The sequence below is a fragment of the Tursiops truncatus genome, chromosome 17 (assembly GCF_011762595.2).
Source record: "Tursiops truncatus isolate mTurTru1 chromosome 17, mTurTru1.mat.Y, whole genome shotgun sequence".
In the NCBI taxonomy this organism is placed as follows: domain Eukaryota; kingdom Metazoa; phylum Chordata; class Mammalia; order Artiodactyla; family Delphinidae; genus Tursiops; species Tursiops truncatus.
Window position 1 is genome coordinate 70,535,716 of NC_047050.1, and position 13,544 is coordinate 70,549,259.

The 13,544-nt window shown below is 55.1% G+C and overlaps 1 protein-coding gene and 1 long non-coding RNA gene across 3 annotated transcripts in view; one reads left to right on the forward strand and one right to left on the reverse strand.

The window, feature by feature from the left end:
- Positions 1-10,721, reverse strand: part of ST3GAL1 (ST3 beta-galactoside alpha-2,3-sialyltransferase 1) — an 87,932-nt gene extending 77,211 nt beyond the window's left edge. Inside the window, exon 1 of one of the 2 annotated variants that reach the window (XM_073794782.1) lies at positions 10,509-10,712. The gene's annotated coding sequence lies outside the window, so the exon portion shown is untranslated. Of the gene's footprint in view, positions 1-10,508 lie in introns of both variants that reach the window. The other variant, XM_073794785.1, reaches the window with a different exon arrangement.
- A 223-nt stretch (positions 10,722-10,944) lies between these two features.
- Positions 10,945-12,385, forward strand: LOC141276952 (uncharacterized). The gene is made up of 2 exons (XR_012327432.1): positions 10,945-11,126; positions 11,765-12,385. It is a non-coding gene; the product is annotated as an uncharacterized lncRNA (long non-coding RNA).
- Positions 12,386-13,544: the final 1,159 nt, after the last annotated feature.

Here is a 13,544-nt window from a genome sequence, read left to right on the forward strand (position 1 = left end):
AGGGGGCCCGCCCAGTGGGGTCATCTAGGAGTCCCGGCACCCGGGTCCGTGCCTGCTGCCGTGTCCCCTGCTCTGGCGTGCACATGGGCACCAGAAGCTCTAGGACGACCCTGAGCTGCCCAAGTCGGGCGGAAAAGCCAGCGGTGAACGTCGGCCGTGGCAGCCTTGAACGAAGGGCTGGCTTCTCACCCTGGCTCTACCTGCTAACGGGCTGAGGAATCACACGGGTCAGGCCTCCGTCTGAGCTGTCTTAGCAGTGAAATACAAGGCAGGGAATGGCTAAAATGTCATGTCCAAAGTCTCAGGTGGACCTCGTCTACCATTAGTGTCCAGGGGCCACACCATAGCTTCTTAAGCCCAGCCAACTTTCCCAGCCTTAAATTTAGACAGCTCCGGAGACCCCCACCCTACCACCTCCTCCAGGAAGTCCTCCATGGTTGGAAGCTCTGTATGAGGAAGAGCTTTCTAATCCACAGAGGTGTCCAGAGGTCAGAGGGCCACTGTGTGGGGCAGTGATCTGGCTATCACTGGCAGCATTCAAGCAGAGGAGGGATAACCACATAGTGGAGTTGAAGTGAGGAAACTTCAGTGGGAAGCTGAGCAAGGGATTTCCTAACTCGAAAGATGACGATCATAGCATGTACTCAGCAGGCACTTTAAAGTAGGCACGCTGCAGGGCCCTGTTCTAAACACTTTCCAAGTATTTAGTACCCACCAAGATGTAGGTACTATTATTATCCATATTTTATAGATGAGGCAATGGAGGCACAGAGAGGTTATGAAACACACTGAAGGTCACACAGCAAGGAAGTGGTAGAGCCAGTACTTCTATTGAGTGAATCAGTGAATGACTCGGTCGATAAATAACTGAAGTCTAGAAGAGGAAGGCTGAACAAGGGCGCTGCTAAGGATCTTTGCAAATGCTTGGATTTTACAATTCCTTCTGATTTCACGCTCTTTAAATGTGCAACCTTTGTAACTTGCTGTCATTCAACTGACTCACACACAACTTCCTTCCAACCTCTCCTATAACGGTTACAGCTTATGTTCAGAGAAAAAGAGAAAACCCGTTTACTCCATCCCAGGGGCAGGTTCCCAACGATGCAGGGGTATTCTGATATTCCAAACTGTCCCCAGGGCCAGTACGTTTTTTTCTCCTTGTTTGGATGTTTGGTATTGTAGAGACATCAGTTTCATTTCTATAATCCTGCAGTTCACAAATGATTTTCACTTACCTCAGTCTCTTCCCTTTCATAGGTTACAGACAGAAAAACAGAAGCAGCTCTTATGTTGGAACCAATTCTTCAGACCATTCTGAAAGGTGTGTTTTTCATTTGAAATTTCCCTCAAGTGTGGTACACAGCCGCGCTACCTTCTAATCTCTCCTTTTCATTTTAATTTCCTTTTTGCCAAAAGACTGAAGTTTAAAATTTAAGGATACGCTTCAGAAACACCCAGGAATACCCCCCACTAAAACATTCTTGTTGGTGGCAACTAACATGTTTCCCAAGCAACAGTTTTTATCCATCAAACTCTCCACCAGGTGGTAGGATTAACAGCGTTTTCAAGTAACCGGAACAACAAACACTTCTCTCCACTGTGAAGATGTTATTCAAAGGCAAGTTTTCAGTGTTGCAACAGCAATGTTTACTGTTCATTTTGCTTGAAGCAGATTGCCAAGAGACACCTGTCTAGGGACCTGGGTAGGTTTCTACACCCTGATGACAAACTTTATACCAAGCCTTCCTGCTCAGTCCTTCCTCAATCCCCAGGCACCGTGGGGCTCTCTGAATTCAACTTATGTGGACAAGTCAAAGGATGAGTGCTTGCAATCAGCAACGCAGGGATCCTGTGGAGATCTGAGAATCCAGCCAGACTATCGAGGGTTAAATAAAGCCATCCAACCAGCCCCAAATGGGTGAATCGGGGAAAAGGCCTGGAGCCCCAGGCCTCGGCAAAGAGCACGTGGAGAAAAATTAGAACCTCCTTCCAAAAAGGATGTCACAGAACCTGGGTCCATATGTCATGCCTGTCGGGTGGGATGGCGCACGTCTTGGGCTACGGTTGGGAACAGATACCTGGTATGATGTGTTTCATAGCTGCACCTCCCGGGGCAGCTGCCCCCCTTCCTGGTTCCCCTGATCTAGAGACACAGGACGATCCTGGGAATCGCACAGCATATGCTGCCTGAGATCTTGGGCTTCGGGCAGATACGGAACCATCATGAATTCTGGCTCTGCCACTTTCTAGCTATGTGACCTTGGGCAAGTGGCTTCACTTCCGTGAGCCTGTTTCCACATCAGTAAAATAGGTTAGGAAAAAAGTACAAAACAGTGATTTACAGGGCTGTTATAAAGACTAGGGATCTAGTATTCAAGAAATATCAGCTCTAACTGAGGAGGGAATGTGTACATCTCAGCTCAGTGGAGGTAGAAGTGCTGATGGCAGGCCCTGAGCACAGGGGAACCCAGAGACCCCCTATCGCTAGGCTCCAAGGTTGAACTCTCGGGGTTTTCTAGAAAATCCAACAAGTGAAACTGTAGTCTTTGAAATCCTTCTCAAGGACAGAACACACACAGTAACCTCTCTGCTGACAGTTCATCACTTTACCCCCAGAAATGTACAGGCAAGCTTCCCTGTCCCAAGACTGCCTGCAGCTTTCTCCTCTCCTCTTTGCTTTCTCCTAAACTCTATTCGTGCAGTTGTTCTATGACTTTTAACTCCATGTACTAGCTGACTCCCTCCCCTGGAAGAAAATCATTGACAGGCAAAATAATTAAATAGCAGGGAAATTATCTAGCAAAGTGTCTGAGTTATTGGCTGACAGCTCCCTTCTGGAGGTTCCACTGTTATGTGCCTACCTGAGTCTCACCAGCAGAACCCCACCTTGATGCTCTAAGCCTCCCCTGGGGCGGCGCTCTCTGGCTTCCTAATAATGCTAAAAGCTAGTTCTCGGCCAAGTCTGTTTCCGGTCAGGTTCATCCACACTTACTTTGCATGAACTGTAACTGGCACCTGTGGTTGTTATGTGCTGCTGTGTTGTGTTATGTTGTGCTGTGTTGTATTGCGTTGTTACGATGATAAAGTTTTGGTTCCCTAAGTTGACTCTAGGATCCAGTGGAGATGCTGAGACTTAGTTTATGGGATTTTTTTGCCCCTGTTCTCAGACTCGGCCAAGTGGATGGAGGGAGAAGGGGGCGAGGTAGAGACAGCAAGACCCCGAGGGGCCGGGATGCAGGGAGGCGGCCCCACCATGGCCAGAGGCCGTATCTTAAGCCCATGTGGACCTGCTCACCTGACTGACCTTCAACTTCCTCACCTGTACAGTTCAAGGTGGGAAGGGTGGGTGGTGGGAGCTCCAAAGGGTGAGCGGAGGAAGGTGTGTGATGGGACTTCAAGGCAGCTGGAAATATGGGCTTATTCCTTCCCCAGGAGTCACCTACTTCCCAGGAGGGTAATTCCAGGCACACGGAAGATCCGGGTGTGGGCAAGACCATGTGACCTTGGGTACGTCTGCAAAATGCGGAGGGCCCTGATCCCAGTGGAGCACACAGAAGAGACGAACGGAGGTCCAAACAGGGTCAGATGCCAACGGCTGTGAGTGCGGGGGTGACCCGTCTTCATCCCGTCATGTCCTTGAGAAGCTCCAACAAGGAGGCCCGTGGCCTCTGGCTGCTGGGAGGGCTCGTCTCTCGGTGACACAGGGATTGTGGGGGCAGGCAGGACAGAGCCGGGTGGCAGAGTGCATCCTCCTGTCCCCTCCCCGCCAGGGGGAAGGGGGAGGCTCTTCCACAAGCTTCGATCAGCTCCTACTGCCGTGCTCTCCTGGTTCCTCTCCCCCATCCCTCCCTCTGCCTCCTCTGGGGGGGGATGGGAATGGTGGCGCGTGGTCACTGGGCCCAGGTACTGCTACACCCCTTACTGATTTCCCTAAATACTGCTCCCAGCTCTGTGAAACACTCTTTACTAGAACTCTCCACTCAGTGTGAGTGCACATCCTTTCTACTGGACACAAAACAATCTGAAGTTTAGAAGACTTGCCACTGCGCTGGGCACACACTGAACATTTAATAAGAAGTAGATGTTACTCCATTTATAATCAAGAAGGCCTGTTCATCGGCCTCATCCTGTCTTGGGGGATTTATATCACCCTCTACTACTTGAGGAAATGGAGATTCAGAGCTTAAGTGTGTGGATGAAAAATGCTGCTGCCGTATCAGCAAATAAAGGATGCTGCAGCCGTCAAGACACTCCAGTCACCCCTGAGGGAGCTCAGGATGGCAACAAACCCTCAGACCCTGCAGCCACCCCTAAAGGTACATCCTGAGGGGACTCAGGAGGGGAAAGGACAGGATACTTGCCCTAGAGAGCTGAGATGCACATCAAAGGAATGATTTCAATGAGCCCAGACACGCATCTTCCCATACACAGAAAAGTGCCAAATTCATTCACTTGAGATGTCTGGTTTTCTCTCATTAGTGGTAATCTTTTGATGTTCGAACTACCTGGTCTTTGTGGCAAAAACCCCCCTACATCCTGGTTCCTCCCTGACCTACTTGGGGCAGTCCCTCAGAGCGATCTGAGAAGCTGTCTCCCCGGCTTGAATTCCTCAGAAAGTCCACCAAAAAAACCCATAATTATCAACCTCGACTTCTAGGTTGTGCCTTTTTTTCCATCGACAAATGATGTCCCCAAGGTCATGGGCGGCAGCAAGTAGAATAGGGTCGGTACTCGGGTGGGGTGCTTCTGAACCCTGGGCCAGCGGTGCCCCTAACGGGAGGAAATATCCTGACACCAGGGCCGTCCCTCTAACGCTTGTCCCTGGGTTGACACTACAGAGTCCACTCCAGGTGCCTTCAACTTTGACACGTGCCACACGGCCTGCTGACCAGCCAGGCCACCTGAGCCAGGACAGGCTCCAGGTGCAGAGCATCCCTCTCCCCCAACCCAGGTGCCACCGCTCCCGAGAACCCTCCAGGTCATGCCCAAGGGAAAAAGAAAACTTTAAACGCTTAGGCAACCTGCAGGAATGAGAAAAGAATGCTACTACCCCAACCCAGCTATTCTGCCTCGCTGCTTCCAGGGTGGGTTTTTTACCCACCACTGAACATTAAAGCCAGCCTCGGGTTTCAAGTGTTCTTCCATGAGCTTCCCAAAACGTTCCACCTCCAGTCACCTCTTCTATTCCCACGTGCTCTGTCCCGAGGCAGTATCTCCAGCCAGCAGCACTTCCTCTTAGAACCCTCTGGAACCAGACTGTTATTAACTGGGTCCCGGGGGCCTCTGGGAGCCCAGCCCCACAGGCAATATCCTCTCACGCATGACCTTGCTTCATCCTCATAGTGGCCCACTTCCTGGGGGGATAATCGTCCACCTGCAACTCAGATTTGGCCAACGGAGGTGCAGGGCTTGCCCGAGCTCACCCAGCTCGACCTGGGCGGCGTGATCCTGAAAACCTGGGCGCTTTCCGCCCCCACGCTGCCGCTGTGCCATTTCACTGCACTCTCCCAAATCAGCTCCTCCAACCGAGCATTAGAGAGAAAGCATCGAATTGTATTTTTTAAGCCAACGCAGCCACTGGCATTCTTACACACCATCCCTCTGAAGCCCAGAGCCCTTGGAGGACTGCAGGGTCCAGGGACCTGCACCCTGGCTGAGTAGCAAGGATGAATCCCACAGAAGCAAACCGGAGATCAGCACGGGAACCGGGGGCCAAAGCACCGAACCCCTAAAATCCCCAGTTCCCTCCCCTCTGCTGAACCATGCATAAAAGACCTCTTGTTATTGTCATTTTACTTTATTTTTCTTGCGCACACAGGGCACACGCCACTTTGACTCGATACCAGTTCTATGCATTCAAGAAAACACTCTTGCTCTCCTGCAGTCTGACTTGTGCCTGGAAGAATTCCCCAAGGTACCCGTGGGTTGTCTCCTCAATGAATCTTTCCATGGGTCCCCCAGGTAGAGGAATCCCTTTTCTTCTCTGTCGAAACCCTGCCTCGGCCAGTACGTATTTCTGCTCTAGTGCAAACCCCCACTGTAGAGTAACTCTTCATGTCCCCATGCACCTCCCCACGACACCGTGACCTCTGGCGGGGTGGGGATGGAGGGAACAAGGACTGACCACATGTCCCTCCATCTCTATAGTTCTAGCACCTTGCATGGTGCCTGGGAGACAATAAGTTCCTAATAAATGTTGGTTCAACCGAAACAATCCAACCAGGTGGAACCAGAAGGTTGATGATGCCGACTCCCATGTACCTCCCCACCAACCAGTCAGAAGAATGGCCACCAGCTGATCACGCCCTCTCTGAACCATTACCATAAAACTTCTCACTACCCCCTCCAGGTTGGGACACATAGTTCTGAGGGCATTAGCCCGCTGTGGCCCCCTTTGCCTGGCAAAGCAATAAAGCTATTCTTTTCTACTTCACCCAAAACTCTGTCTCCGAGAGTTAATTCAGTGTCAGGGTACAGAGGCCGGATTTAGCTTCATCTCCAAGGATTTATTTGTCTCCCACAATGAAAAAGAGACATAAGTGTATGGAAATGAGTGGGCTTGGGGAAGGGGGAGCCCAGACAGCTAATCTATTTAAAGTTTGAGACCAGCCAGCAGTCTAGATCAGCTCTGTCACTGCAGGTCCCCGTGACCTCTCCACGGGGCCTCAGTATTTTTGCATAAAATGAAAGAGTTAGTTGAACAAAATGATTTCTAAGAACATCTCAGCTCTTACCGTGGGAACCACCTAGGTCCTGGAGAGGTCCCTGTGGTCCCTATTTGCAACATGCATCATTGGAGAGTCCTTACAGATGTCACCCCAGAGCCGGAAGCTTCTGGGCCTTGTCTCCATACCCAATGCTGCGAATCGCTGGAGAATAACTTTGCCAAGTGAGGGTGGGCTTCTCAAGGCTCCAGGAGTGAAAGGGGGTACACAGTTGGCATGGGGTGGGCTAGGTTGTCTGTGATGCCAGGGATGCCTGGAGCATTCTGAGGATGGAGCTGGAGGCAAAAGCACATGGGAGGGGGGCACTGTTTTCGCAAAGAAAGGCCCTAATGCCCCCGAGGTAATGTCAGCAGAGCTCCACACCGCTCATTGCCCAGAGTGACACAGACCCAGAGCCTGAAACAGTCTGGGTTTTAAGTGGTCACATAATTGAGTGCTGGCCCTGGGGCTAGAACGCAGGGTCTTGCTGGGGCCCAAGGCTGGGTTCCAAGGACCAAACTGAGCAGAAGAGAGCGCCCAGATCCTCCGCTCTGCAAGGGGGTTGGCAGTGCTGGAGGTTCCACAGGGTTCCATAACTGACCAAAGTGTATGGAAGCCTTATTCTAGAGTAATTCTTTGTGACCAGGCCAGCTCTTCCTCCGGCCCGCGGTGTGTGTGTTCAGATGCATACGGAGAACTCACTGGGAAGCCGTGTATGGACAAGGTAACTGGTCGATTTTATTTTTTGCTTTCTTGGCTGCTTTTTGTGGTATGGGAGGGGACCTAGGAGAGGGTTAAGGTTTCGATTCTGCAAGGCAAAAGCCCTGTCCAAATATAATGCCTTTGAGTCAACAACGGATTCAGACAGAGTTAACTGACCAGAAGATTAAGGGGCCCCTTCCTACGGGGCTGCAGACAGCTTGTCTCCAGGTGAGGTTCCCAGGGCTGGTGGTGGAGAGAGGAGAGGGACACCCACCTGGCGCAGAGTCCCACGCACCCGCGAGGCCCCAGGACCTCCGAGGAACGCTCGCCACTCGGCCCACCGGTGGATCCAGCCCACCAAAGCTGGGGCACCAGAAGGCTCTGACGACCGGTACTAGGCAGGTCCCCGACTTCAGGACTTCAGGTGCTGGTGAGCCCAGCCGGGGCGTGCCCGGCCTGTACCGCCAAAGTGGAAGCAGTCCTAAGGTCAGCAGGCGGCTGCTTAAGAGCCAGCTTCCGGCTGCTGATAGAGCTTGCAGGAACGTAATCTTCAGCCCTTAGAGAAATTCCTCCGCCATCACTTCTGGCAACACTTCCTGGTTTTTTTTTTCTCTAAACCCAGTGCTCCAGGGGGCTGCTAACCCCCCCGCCAGCGGAGGGAAGTGAAGGTAAGACTCTGCTGAGGCCCAGGCCCTGGCCTTGCCCCAGCGCAGACCTGGACAGCAAATGCAGGCCTAGCACAACACAGGGGCAGCATATTCCCACGCCTGTGGGATAGTTCAAAGGTCGGGAAAGGACCCCCTACTTATTCGGTCACGTATTCAGCAAAATAAATTTTTCTTATGATGAAATTCCTTTCCCCCAAACTTGAAATCGAGGCATGTGAATATATACATACACATATGTAGTATGTGAACATACGTATATATATCTACTTATACACACACACTCAATTACACGTAATGTTTATCTTGCATAACGTATTTGTAAGGTAAGAGCAATGACCCCGTTTTACCCCCACTCCGCACCCAGATCGGGGCATGTTATGGTGAACTCTCGGGTCGGTCTTTTCAGCTAACCGCAGGATTTCAGAAAAAGGCCGGGCCATGGTGTTTGGGGGTAGGAACCGGAGGTGCAGGGCGCGACCCAAGGCACCCTTGCCTCCGCGCCCCTTCCGGCCTCGGAACCAAGATGCAATCTCTAGAGTAGTCGGCAGGGGGCAGTGCACCTTGCCTTTTCCGAACGTCGGGAACGCTCTCCCGCAGCTCCCGGGAAAGAAAACCTGGCGGCTTCGCCCCAGCGTCTAAGAAGAGCGCATCTCTGAGCCCAGCACGTAGTGGGTGCGCAAGGTACGTCTAGAAGCCAAAAGCGCTGGGCTGGGTAGATAGATGCGAAATGAATAGTAAACGTGGGGAGAAAGAGGGAAGGGACGTCCCGGCCTCTGCCAGCGCCTTCCCTCGAGGCCTTTTCAGACAGCCTTCATACGTACCTACTGTGTGCCAGGCGCGACGGCTGTACAACCTCGTTCCCCGCCGACCTCATTTTCCCCTTTGGCGAGTACCGCCCCCCGCCACCTCAACACACACACACACACACACACACACGCACACGCACACGCACACACGCGCTCACAGGCACACAGCCGCAGAGCGGGAGCGGGTGCTCGCTGTCTCCCTGGGGAACCATCTCTGCACAAATCCGCGTGGCGTGGGACCTGGGAGGGGGATGAGCCGGAAGAGGCGAGAGGTCCCCGGACGTGGGCACGTGAAAGCCCGGCGGATGCCTGATGCGGCGACGACGCAGTGAGGAGGTCACTGCCCTCAGGGTCAAGGCTGTCTCCCTCTGTGGGACACGCAGAACCCGCCCAGCCCCCAACCACTCGCAGACTTCTGAGCGGGCACGTGTCCGCTCGCCCAGCGACCCCACCAAGCCCCGAGCGTGAAGGTGCGGTTTGGGACCCTCGCGTAGGAGGGAGGAGAGACTCAGGTCTCCGGCGGAAAAGCAGAGGCCAGATAATCCCAACACCCTTCCCAGGAGACCAGGCCTCGGGATACAGCGAAGGCGCCCAGCTGGGGAGCAGCCTCAATCCCCACGTCAAGTTCAGCCGCGCTTCCTCCCGCAAGGTCAAGTTCAAACACACTCTCGCTTAGTGAAAGGAGGAGCTAGAAATTGCGCCCCTGTCCCGATTCCGAATCAGGTTGTACCCCCATCAGGGCGCTATGCCCCGGTGGCACCGCTCACCGCTCCTGCGCTCTCCCAAGGAGCGGCCCCTACGCCGCGCGGGTCACACACCCGAGACGCAGACAAGTTGCTAACTTTTGTCAGATTATTTCGCGGCAGCTGCGGCGCCTACCGGGACTGGGGCGGACCCAGTTTCAAGTCGCCACGGGCACCACCCCCGCCACGCTCCCCTTCGCCCACCCTGTCCACCACGCCACGTCCAGCCGTCCTGTCCCGGGTGCCAACCTCTCCACCGTATCCGGAGCAATGCGGGCCTGCGGTGTCCCCGGGGGCGATGGCCACCTCCTCGATCTGCGCCTGCTCGCAGCGGATTTGGAAGCACCATCCGGATACCATCCCTCGGCCGCCCGACCGGATCACTGGGCGGCCTCCGCGCGCCCCAGCACCCCTGGTTCCGCTCTAAAGCGCCGGAGGGCGACCCCGTTGGCCACTCCGCCTTTCGGCGGCCCCCACCGGGGAGATGCCAGCCCGGCGCCGAGTGCAATGTCACTGGGGCCACCCCGGGGACCGCTGCCCCAGACCCGGTGTAGGCTCCCCGTTGAGCACCCAACAGCTGCTTTTGAAACGGCTGTAAACCCCTGAGCCCGACCCTCTTCTGCGACCTCCTTCCTCTCCCAAAGACCCCGGCGACACCGCTGCTAAGGAAGGGGTCTTCCTACATTTGCCTTCCTCCCTCCCGGCACCTGAGGTCTTCAACCCACTTCCACCCTCCTGTCACACCCTCCTGGATCCTTCCCCACCACTTCTGTCCCCGGGTGCGGACAATCGCCCCTCCACTCGGAGAACACAAGCGAAACTGCCGGACCCCAACTCCGGTGGATGCAGCCCCCCGCGCACCCCCGGCTCCGCGCGCTCACTCACCGCGGCCGGAGACACGCGAAAGTTTCCTGGGCTTCGGGGGATGAGGGGATTCGGAGGAGAATCAAAAGGGGGTGTCCCGAACACTCGCCCCGTTCCCAGCTCACATCGCCCCTTTCTCCTCTCTCTCCTCCTCTTCCTCTTCGTTCTCCTTCCTCTGGTCTTTGTCTTTGCAAAGTGTCGAAACTGTCTGGCATAGTGGAGCTCCGCCGGCGGAGGCTGGAGCCGGGGAAGCGGGGAGGCGGGGTGAGGATGGGAGCGGTCTCGGGAACACCTTCCCCCGGGTGTAACGGAAGGGGGAGGCGGGCGGGCCGGGAAGGGGCCGGCCGCGGCCAGGAGCCGGGGCGCGCGCCGGAGCCGGGCGGGCGCCTCTCCTGCGCGCGGCCCTCCCCTTCCTCCGCCCAGCGCCCGCCCCTCGCCGCCCGGCGCTCTCCTCGCGTCACTCCCTCCACCCGGACGCGGTCGGGTTTCCACACGCTCTGGGCTGCCTGCGAGCCGAATATAGAGCTCCGAGCCACGTGGACTGCTGTCGGCTTGGGCGCGGGGACCGGATCGCCGCCCCGAGAGGGGCTCTGCGGGGACGTCTCGGCGACACTTCGCGCCGGGGCCGCCGCCTTCAGGGTGGGAAGGCTGGGGAAGAGAGGCCAGGGGGGCCGGGGTATCAGCCCCGCGGAGGAGGTGACGGCGCCCTGCGAGAGGACGGGCTCTGAAGAGCCCGAGTCGGGTGCATGGTAGCGAGAAGGGGCCGATCCCCCCTGCTGGCGGCTGGGCAAAGCCACCCCCTTCCTCTAAGGGCGCGGGACTCGCGGTGGGATTTAGGGAGAGGGAGGGGAGGAGTGAGGCTAGGGAGCCGGTGAGGCTCGGGCGGGGGCCCAGATAAGAGCCGCGGAGGCGCCACCGCGGCCCGGCCCCCGCCCTGGCCCTCCTGCCCGCCGCTGTTTTTTTCCTCCCAGATGCGGAGGCTGCAGCGTGATCCAGAGCAGGTCAAGCTCTGGGCAGCCGGACCCCAGGCAGGAGCCAACCCCAAAGGGTTCCTGGGGCTGGGGCTTCGAGGACCGGGCCCCCTTTCAGGGTCAGGTTTGCGCGGTTTTTGCCCTTCCTTCTTTACAGGGAAGTGTGCGCGCTGGAGGCGTCTTGCTCAATGGCAGAATGCCAGTCCCAAGGCTACGTACGTGCAGGACACAGGATTTAAGAGGCGTTACCAAAAAATCTGGTTTTACAGTTCTTATCCCCTTATTGGGGTTTGTCCTCTTTCACAGTTTTCCTGAGGAATGCTAAGAGGAAAAAGGCATAGCTTGGCCTCGGGGTCAGTTAATTCTTTCAGCTTCCCTTGCCCCAGTCGGAGAGGTCAGCCTTCTGCAGTGGAGTCAGAGAGCTCGTTAGCTCTTCATCAGAGGAATGTGTAGTGTGTGCTTCAGACCAGGACCAGCTGGACCCGACTTCTTGGTTCAAACCTGCCACTCCCTGGATGTGTGAAATCGTTGGGGGAAACACTGACTGAAAGCACCAGCCCTGGCCAGGCAAAGACAGTAACAGTTTGCATGAGTTATTCTATCACAGGAGGTCCTGGTAAGGATCACAGAACTAACAAGCCACCAACAACCGGAATCCGGGAAAGGTCTAAAGGAGATGCCAGTCCACATGGCCTACCAACCTCCCAGAATCCTCCTCGCTGGAATCCATCTTGGCTGAGCGATGCCCACGCCACCAGAAAGGACCCTGAATCAGAATGATTGGCCAGAGGCAATCCGGAAGCTAACCCGATCACCATAAAACCTGAGACTGCGAGCCATGTAGCAGAGCCGTCCTCCTGGGTTCCCTCACCCTCCTGCTCTCCACCCGGGTTCCCCTTCCCAATAAAGTCTCTTGCTTCGTCAGCACGTGTGTCTCCTCGGACAGTTCATTTCCGGGTGTTAGACTAAGAGCCTACTCTCGGGCCCTGCGAGGGGTCCCCCTTCCTGCAACAAAATTAGGCTAGTTTCAGAATCCCTAAGCCTACTAACTCTGTGCCTCAGTTTCTTCATTTGTGTAAATGGGCTTAATACTGTCCATCTCACAAGGTTGCTGTGATGATTAAGTGAATTCATGTATGTCCAACATTAAAACCTCTACTTAGCATATAGTAAATGCTCAATAAAAGTGTGTTGTGTGAATGGTGGATTTCTCCGGCACCAGGTTCCCTGCCCACAGCTGGGGGAGGCCTGCCCTAGAGAATGGGGTGGTGGTATGCAGAAGACTTCTGGGAGTTGAAGGAGAAAAAGATATTCAGAGCAGAAGAGTTAACGATTAAAAGGGGCAGGGGAGAGAGTGAGAAAATTCCCTACTAGAAGGGGAAGGAAAAGAGAATAGGGCCGGGGGTGGGGGGGGGGGGGAGCTGAAACAAAAAGCATGCGGATCTGCAAGAGTTCTTCAAGGAGCAGGAACCCTGCCAAGCTGCACCCGGGCCCTGCTGCCTGGCTAAGTTTCCTGCCCTCTGGGAGTTTGCGAGAAAAGTTTTGGGTATTTCGTGACCTGAGACCTCTTGCCTGAACGTATTGGTTTTTGTTTCAGTTCTAGAGGGGGGTGGAGGTGAACCTTCTGGCCTGCCTGGAAGCATCGTGTGGGCTTTGCTCTTTCTGAGATGTGAGTCAGGGCGTCCACCGCACTTGGCATTCCCCAAAATGCTTTAGTGTTTGGGACGAGGGGAGCAGAGAGGGTTCCCAGGAACATCAACTTCTGTTCTCTGCAGCGGCAGCGTCTTCCAGCCGTGGGAACCTTCTGACATGGACCTCTCAGACTCAGCACCTGGGGGCCTGGCTCGGAACATCAACCGGGTCCAAGTATCCAAATGTAAAAGTGGTCCTCTTGCTGTCTTCACGGGGACAACTGCCTCCGGCGCCCTGTGGATTTTCCTGATTGTATAATCGGCGGCGTTTGCCTTCTGATCTGATCTGATTCAGCTTGCTGTGGGGAGGGAATGCGTCGGGTTTGCTCCCGGCTGACTGCAGCGCCCATCTCATACCAGTTACATGCTAGATGCTCAATAAAGACTTCCTGGAT